Source organism: Cygnus olor, chromosome 2, assembly GCF_009769625.2.
Source record: "Cygnus olor isolate bCygOlo1 chromosome 2, bCygOlo1.pri.v2, whole genome shotgun sequence".
NCBI classification, from domain to species: Eukaryota; Metazoa; Chordata; class Aves; order Anseriformes; family Anatidae; genus Cygnus; species Cygnus olor.
In genome coordinates this window covers 24,775,302-24,783,780 of record NC_049170.1, presented here as the reverse complement: position 1 = coordinate 24,783,780, position 8,479 = coordinate 24,775,302, and positions in this window count along the sequence as shown.

Here is an 8,479-nt window from a genome sequence, read left to right as displayed (position 1 = left end):
CTCTGAGGTACCCAGTGAAAGATTGGAAGCAACAAGAGAATTTCTGGTTAGATACAAAGACTAAGAGTGGTTAAGCATTGCAACAGACTGCCCAGGGAGGCTGTTTAATTGTCATCTTTGCAGATTTTCAATATCTGACCAGGCGGGGCCCTGGGCAACCTGACCTAACTTGGAAACTTGTGAGCAGGAGATGGGATAAGATGATCTCTAAAGATCCCTTCCAAACAAAATTATTCTTTGATTGTAATGTCTTTACAATGCCAATGTGACCATCAATGTCAGCTTAATAGTGAATGTAAAAAACTTTGCAATTTTATGTCAAATAACAAAAGAAACATTGTTTTGTCATTGTACAGCCTTTTAAAAATGTTTTCTGGATGTGGTGTGTTTCTTAAGGTATCTTCAGAAAAGCAGAATTCTCTCTTCAGTTTTCCTGTTCTTGATTCTTATCTGGCAAAACTGTTAAGAATCTTACCAGTAAAGTTGTTTAGCTTCTTTACTAGTAACATTTTTTCAGTTACTGTCAGAAGTAGTGAATGGTGGATGCTAGCTCCCAGATGTTTTCTCCTCTTCTACTGTATTTTATCATCACTGAACTTTCTCGAGAATTTACTAGATGTGGAAAAACAAAAATGGTTTTGAAATGCAGCTATCTTTCCTTACTTTACACCCTATGTGACCATAGACAGCACAGGTACGAACTCTTCAATACTACTAAGATGGTAGCTATTTTAAGGACTGGAACAAACTGTGGCAATATGTTGCTGGCACATCCAAGGAAAAAGTGGTGTGATATAGGGAGAGGTGGTGAGGGTGTAAGAATTGCATTGTTAAAGAAGTTGCAACATGAATAACGAGAAGGATCTATATAGGCCCAGCTTGTTAAGCTCACTCTGCCTCAGAGTTGTCAAGGATAAAATTAAAAAAAAACTATAAAACCCCTTTTATTTTATTGAAGGATAATTTTCCCATATTACAACCAGCCAGATCTGGTAAGTGGAAGTGTTCCCTTTCAACTAAGAAGAAATTTCTGGAGGAAAATAATTTCCTATCATGGTTCCTAAAGCAAAGGGGTTTGAAGGAAACATCTGGACTCTGAGGTAAATCAGAGCAAAAGGTACACATGACAAGAAAGTGCTATGTTTCATCTATAGTTTATATATATTTTTAAATAATTCCTTGCTTATAGAAAGCAGCTTGAAAAAGAGTTGGATATAGCATGGATTTTTTTTTCTGTACTAGTAAAGGAAGTTCATTGGCCAAACTTGTCGGCTCTGCATGTTATTTGACAGATTTTTTTTTGTCACTATGAAAGATAAGTAACCAGCCACTTCTAAATATAGAAAAACACGTTATTAGTTACTGGTAAAAGGTGCTGTTGCAGAAAAAGATATTTCTATGTCTTATAGAACAGCTGAGGTACAGCAAATTACCCAAGTCATATAGAATGTAAATTATGTAGTGTGTGTTTTTTTCCAGGGACTATATACAGCATATACAATTGTTGGGCCAAGGCCAATGGGATGAGGTTCAACAAGGCCAAGTGCCGCGTCCTGCACTTGGGGCACAACAACCCCATGCAACACTACAGGCAGGGGGGAGAGTGGCTGGAAAGCTGCCTGGCAGAAAGGGACCTGGGGGTATTAGTTGATAGTTGGCTGAATATGAGCCAGCAGTGTGCTCAGGTAGCCAAGAAGGCCAACAGCATCCTGGCTTGTATCAGAAGTATCATGGCCAGCAGGACAAGGGCAGTGATTGTCCCTCTGTACTTGGCTCAGGTGAGGTTGTATGTTGTGTACGGTGTCCAGTACTGAGTTTCTGTGCATTCTGTGGGAGGTTACTGAAGACAGAAATGCTTGTTATAGTTTGGTTGCTTCTGTAAACTAGATATACTAGCTTTCAGTATAGTTTACATGCTGACCTGGGCTAGTCTTTGGACTTGCTCCTATTTGTTGAAGTTTCTGTATATACTAAGCCTCTTACATTCCTGATGCTCTGGTAATGCGGTAACAGGGGTAATTAAAGAGAGATCTGTCTTATGACTGTGCCAGGACAGTACCCTTGGCCTTATTGCACTGCATAGTGAGAGGTCATGTCTGAATTAATCACAAGTAGGTGCTACACAATTGTATTAATGCTGTAGAGACTGCCAGTAGAGAGCACATTGTTCGTATAATTTTTTTTCTAATGGATGTCAATTTTTGTTTATTTCTTTAAAGTTGCATGATGCCAATAAAGTATGCTAGAGATGCTGTTGACAAGCGAGTGTTCTTAGTGAACTGTAAAATCAGACAAATCCATTAACTGAAAGCCTGCCCTTTATGAACCTAGAGAGAAGGTACTGAACGTGCCCCGTTCTAGTCAATCTCATACTGGAGTTTGAAATTTTTGAACCGCCTGAAACGAGGCAGTTGGATTAGAGATGCTGAGAGCAGAGCGATTCAGTCCCTGTGCCCATTTAGGCCTTCCGTAGTGTGTTCATATATGGAAAGCGTGCGGTTATGAGCAACTGGAGTACAAAAGCCCTCTGGTATCAATAGGCTTAAGTCAGTCAGAAGGCTCCAATGTATCATATAGAGAGGCATAAGTAGTGAGAACCTTTTGCTTAAATAATTCCCTCAGAAGGGAAATGATAATTTCACTTCACTTTCTTTTTCTTCCCTCTCCCCACACTAGAAACAATAATAATAATAATAAAAAAAACCAAAAAGAAACGAATAATCTCCATTTCACTAAATAACAGATGTGCTAAGCAGACAGTGATTGCTGTAAGAAGTTGAGAGCAGAATCCATGTAAGAAGGAAAGTCCAAATTTCCTCAGTCAAATAAATGCACGGTTGGCTTCCCCCAGCCAGAGTATGAAATAAGAAAAAGAAACGTTAAGAAGAGCCCCAGGTAGAGTGGGCCAACTGAAAGGATATTATTTGCAAATACATCTTGGAAAGGAATGAGAGCCTAGCTTAAGACATCACTGGGATAGGATTTCGTTATCTGAGAGAGGACCTTGAAAAAGAAGTTGCAGCAGTAGTAGAGATACAGATCTAGCTTCCCTTAAGAAGCCTGCATACAAGTCGTCATCCAGAGGAACAGGCATAAAAGGTTCTAGATTAGCTGAGATACTGGCAGCCAGGACAAATTGAGCAGAAGCCTCTATTAAATGGCTCCTGCCACAGATGACTAAAAGTCTGAGGGAAAAAGGAATTCCAAATATTTTATGTTGTAAAGCTGAAACACTGGCACGCAAATCCTATGTTTATGGTATCTTTGTAAAGACTTCTAATCATTAATGCTAGTTTTCTGAGATGAAGGAGGCAGAGAAAGAACTGCTAAAAGCCTCACACAATGGCTCTTTTGTATGCAAAGCCAAGATGACATTTAAAAACTTTCTTTGGCAGTCAAAATAAAAATTGCTTTAGGCTTTTGATGCCGTATTTATTTTTGTGCATGCCATTTGCCTGCTTGAAAATTATTTGTTTTAAAAGTTGTTTCACTTAGAAGAAGCCTGGGACAGGAGGGGAATTGCAACCAGTTGGAGTTTTTCTATAGCTGTACAAGAAGCTGCAAAGTACTGTTTTGCCTTCTGGAACTCGCTGCTGACAAATTTAATAAAGTTGTGTTAGTCTGCATGACTTCCAAGGGAAGGATGGCATCTTCAGCTGAGAGGACTGGATGTGCACTTTTAGATAGACTCATGCTGTTTCTATCATTAAGTGTAGCTTCCTGGAACAGGGCAAATATTTCACAAAAATGAGACCACTGTCCCAAAGAATTTACAACCTGAGGTCCTTTGATAAGATGTAGTACGTTAGGGCAACAAGCAAGAAGGAGAGAATGGGGTGAGGAAGGAATACATTTAGTCATGATAAAAACTGGGATTCCTATTGAGCTCCATTTTTCTGTTAAGCTGCTGAAATGCACGTTTAAGAGAAAATACAGGGCACACTTTTGATTCATTTAGCACAGGTATTGTAGGAGAAAGAATTTTCATGACTGGTTTGAAGCAGAAATCACCAGTGTTGAGAGAGTATGGCACTGTGAGTTTCTCACACACAAGGGGAAATGAAGCATTTAATGACCCTCACTCATTAAATATAAATGGTGCAAATTCATTCCTGATACAGATTGGAGCAACTCAGCTGGCTTTTGTGGCACAGAAAGCATAAGTAAGCTGATGTGGCTCATTGTTGCAACTGTCATTATTAAAAAAAGAAATTAATTACAGATTTTTTGAACGATAATGGTAAAGTTATTGGCTCTTTAATCTCCTTGTAGGTGAAACTTTCTTGAAGCTATGAGAACAGCAGTGCATGTTTTGTTCACTCGCTATGTGGAACTCATTGCAGGTTCCTGGTTTATAGTCTTAATCTTCTTTCCTGATTTCCTACTTCTCTGCTCTGCCTCGTTAGTGCAGACCACCAGACTACACCCACTGTCATGTTTAAGGGAATTTCTTGAGATGTGATTCCTACAATTTGGCTCTGCTTTTCCTCACTGTCAGAAGCCTCTTCTTCTGCCATTTTGTTTTATAAATGGATTCCCTACATTCAGCTTCCTTCTTGATTGTTTAGTTGTTTTCTTGAAAATAAGACAGCAAAAACTCATGGTTAACAGCTGAGTCCATCTTAAATTTAGGCCACTTTTTCATTTATAAGAAGAAGTTGAAAAAAAATCTCAGTGGTTTCTGGCAACAGAGCAGCACATGAAGTTCCCTCTGTTCTTTCGCAAAGGGAAACCTCTAAGTACAAAAAAACCTTTATTGATCATTACTCAATTAATTGTGATTTGAAATGACATATTTACAGCTTCTTGACTGAAAACCTTCTCTAGAAACCAGGTATTTGAAGTTTCTTCTGCTAATTTGAATGATGCTGATGTGACAAGCAGGTCACAACCTAGTTGCCCTATTTTGAGCTGTCTGAGGCTGAGGACTAAACAGCAAGAGAGAGACTTCAGAACTGTAGTTCCAGTATGCAAGTGTGTGACAAAATTTGGACTCCTGTCAAATTTAAGAGTGTAGGTTTTTCTATAGTAGAGCCAACCCACATCCTGTCTTTTACAGTAGCTGGTACCCTGTATGATTGTGTTAGATGGTTATGAAAGAACTTGGCTAAAGCTGGTCACACACTTTGTAGTTTGCTCAATAAATGGTCAAACTATTATTGATTGGTTTATGCCCTTTATGACTGGCCAGGATAATTTCTAAAATATTAGTTCTTTCTAGCATTAATGGTACATCTCATATGCCTCTCACAATTTTGATTTAAACAAGAGTACCTCTGCTAAAGGAATGTCAACACACTTGCAAGTCTTTTTTTTCCTAGTATTTTGTTTCACCAGTAATGATTTCTTCTTTATGCCATCTACTAATTAGTAATAATATACTAAAAATCACAGCAAACATTTATAGCTTTTACTAAGCAGAAATAAATATCTACCCAGTTTGTTTTGTACCTCAGCTCAGTGTCAGCCTACCCATTACTCCTGAGCCCCTTGGACATGTCAAGGCCTATTCCTGCAGGCATCGTAACTTTGCTCATTCTCAAGTCTTCTGCTGTGCTCTCTGTCTCTTTCTGCCCTGATCTGTATTAATTCATTCCCTTTGCACGGCTGTGAGAACAAACAGGAGAACGGAAAGAAAAGGACAACTCTGCTGAATTCTTTTTTAGTAAAAAGCATTATCTTCACATGAAAGTCTTGCCAAAATGGGCAGAGGGACCTTCCTCCTTGTGCTAGGGGCAAGGACTACGTGCTTCTCAAGGAGACTGAGATAGAGGACATGGGGTGTGCTGCTGTGTAAGCAGATGAGAATCAAGATGAACATGCTGTTGATCTGTATTTGGTTTGCTTTTCCATGGGGGAAGGCAGTGTATGATTATACTGATAAAAGTTTGAATCATAGTGCATGCATATTAAAGGGCTGAATTAAGTTCCCTGGAGAATTTTAGTTTCTACGTTTCTCAGTGTCTCAGTGCTTGACTGTGCACCTTTAAGTATGGTTTCCTGGCAGCTTTTTGTGTAAACTTCAGAAGTAAATGCCACGAATGTACTAGTGAAATGCAGTAGAATTTACTCTCTGTGGATTAATACTGAAAAATCACAACTTAAAGTGTCTTAAATTTTATTTCTGTAAAAAAAAAATCTCAGTTAAATCAAATTTATGTTCATTTTCATAAGGTCTTTGTCTAACTGGCCTTTCTGCTCTTCGCAGCTAGATGGGGTAAGTGCAACACTAAAGTTCAGTTTGAAGAGCAGCTCTGAATTACAAAACCAGTGAGAAGCTAATGAAAAGTTCAATGGTATATATTATATATGACTACACAGAGATGTTCAGTCATCTTTAGGTAAAAACATGCTGTGCTCTAATTTCTGGCAATTAGTTAAACAAGATGCAACTTAAAATTTGTTTTTATTAATATTAAATGATTTTACAACTTCACTGCAGCCTTCATATCCATCATGGGTTATACCTAAACTATCAGGCATGTTTCCTAGGCATTGTCTGTGCCTGTGTAATTGATGTGTAGGGTTATATATGAAATTTGAAGGCATTGTTATTTCATAAAACAAATGAATCAATTGAGGGAAAAGAGATTTTTTTTTCTTTTTTTTTTTTTTTTTTTTTTCCTGAAATATTTATCCTTCAATACCAGTTCATGAAAGTAACCACTAGATAATCATCTGCTTTGCTGGTTTCCTGCCCAATTGTTAGGAATTTCTTTTAACTGCATTTTTTTTTCTTAAACCACGGATGGCTGAGCCCTCATCTATCTCTTCTGCCACTTAGTTCATAAAAACATTGCAATGAAAGCATGGCAAGGTTTTTGAGAATAAAATGCTTTTTAATCACAAAACCTTGGCAGCTAAGGAAGCGCAAAAGTTGGATGCTTAAAAAATGTTAAATAGACCCAGCTGAAATTTTTAACTTCACGAAGTTGAAAATATCCATAGATTTTATATCTAGGAGATACAGAGCCATACATTTTCTATCACTTACGCCATGATAATCACATATAATCTATAATAATTACCATAGAATTTCATCCAGTAATTCCTTTGTCAATCTCAGCAGTTTTGCTGCTGAACTAGCTACACATGGGGAGCTGGGGAATGGAAAGAGCCCTCGACTAACTCGAGCTCCTCTGGGAATCTATGGCAGAGCTGGCAGTTAAAGCTAGATCTCATGAATCACAGGCCAATTTTGTACAAAAAAATCAATTTTCTGTAGTTAGCACAATAAGGCACCGCCTTTTGTCAGTGAACATTTTAACTACATAAAGAATATTGCCAAACCATGGTAAATGTCTTCAGTGGAGTCCAGTTCAGAAAAGTTACGGATTTGGAGAGTGCCACAGAACTGCTTCATCATATTGTCTACACTGAGCTGAGCTGGGCTTTGGAGGACTTCTGTGGTCCTGCCTCTGTGGAAGGTGGCTCTAGCAGTTTTGCTTCATTTTTGTTCTTGCTAGATAACTGGGCAGTAAACTATTAATGATTTTTCTGCTTTATTACATAGTAACTTACATTTTCAAAGTGTGATATGAAGGTTCATATACCATATCAGCACTCCTGTTATGTCAGTATAGTGGATGAAAGTGTATTATAGAATATTCTTAACGACCTCTGAATTTCTGGTTGCCTGTGTCATGGCTTTGGTGGACTTTGGAGCAGTAGTTAAATGTCAGTTGGGGTTTGCTGAAGTGAAGAATAGCCTGACCACATATTTCTCTTCCTTTTCAGATAAATCTGACAATAGACAAAGGTAAAGGGCACATTAGTCTAGGTGAAAATTGATGATGGAAGAGTTAGGACCGTTGATTTGACCCTAGTTCATACTTTTTTCACAACAGTATGGTTCTCTTCTGGCCACATTGACCTGCTTTCAAGTCTTTTGCTTCCCTAACAAGAAAAAGGCCCACACTCCCCAGAGAATCTGGAGCATTGTGTTTATCATGTTTAAACATGGGATATATTGTGTTCGGGTGTTTTCAGATATTAGGCTGGAACATTTGGATTCATTAACAAAACGTGGCTCTTTCTCCTCTACATGCTGCTGTAGCAGGGCACTAATTTAATTGAAAACTGGTAAGGGCACCTTTCCTGTCACAGAAATGGTCTGACAGTTCCTGAGGTTATCCTAGCTTGTTGTATGCACAGTGCTGGAGAGAGTGCCAGGCAGAGCTCAGTGACTGCCCTCTTCTGTACACCCGCTGTTATACATAACCCATTACATCTTGGTCATAAATGAGGTCTAATAAACACTAATTATATCCCTTTTTGGTACTAACAGTGTTTTATCACCCCTCTTGAATCTGAGCAATGAAAGATGGACTAAGCCTCCAATCAACAAGAAGTAGCAAAGATTTAATTTAATTTATTTATTTATATTTTTTATTTTATTTTTTTTTTAGCTAAATCTGTCACCTATTAGGTCTTATATGCCTCGTACTAAACTGGGCAAGACATTTCCTGCATCTCAGGT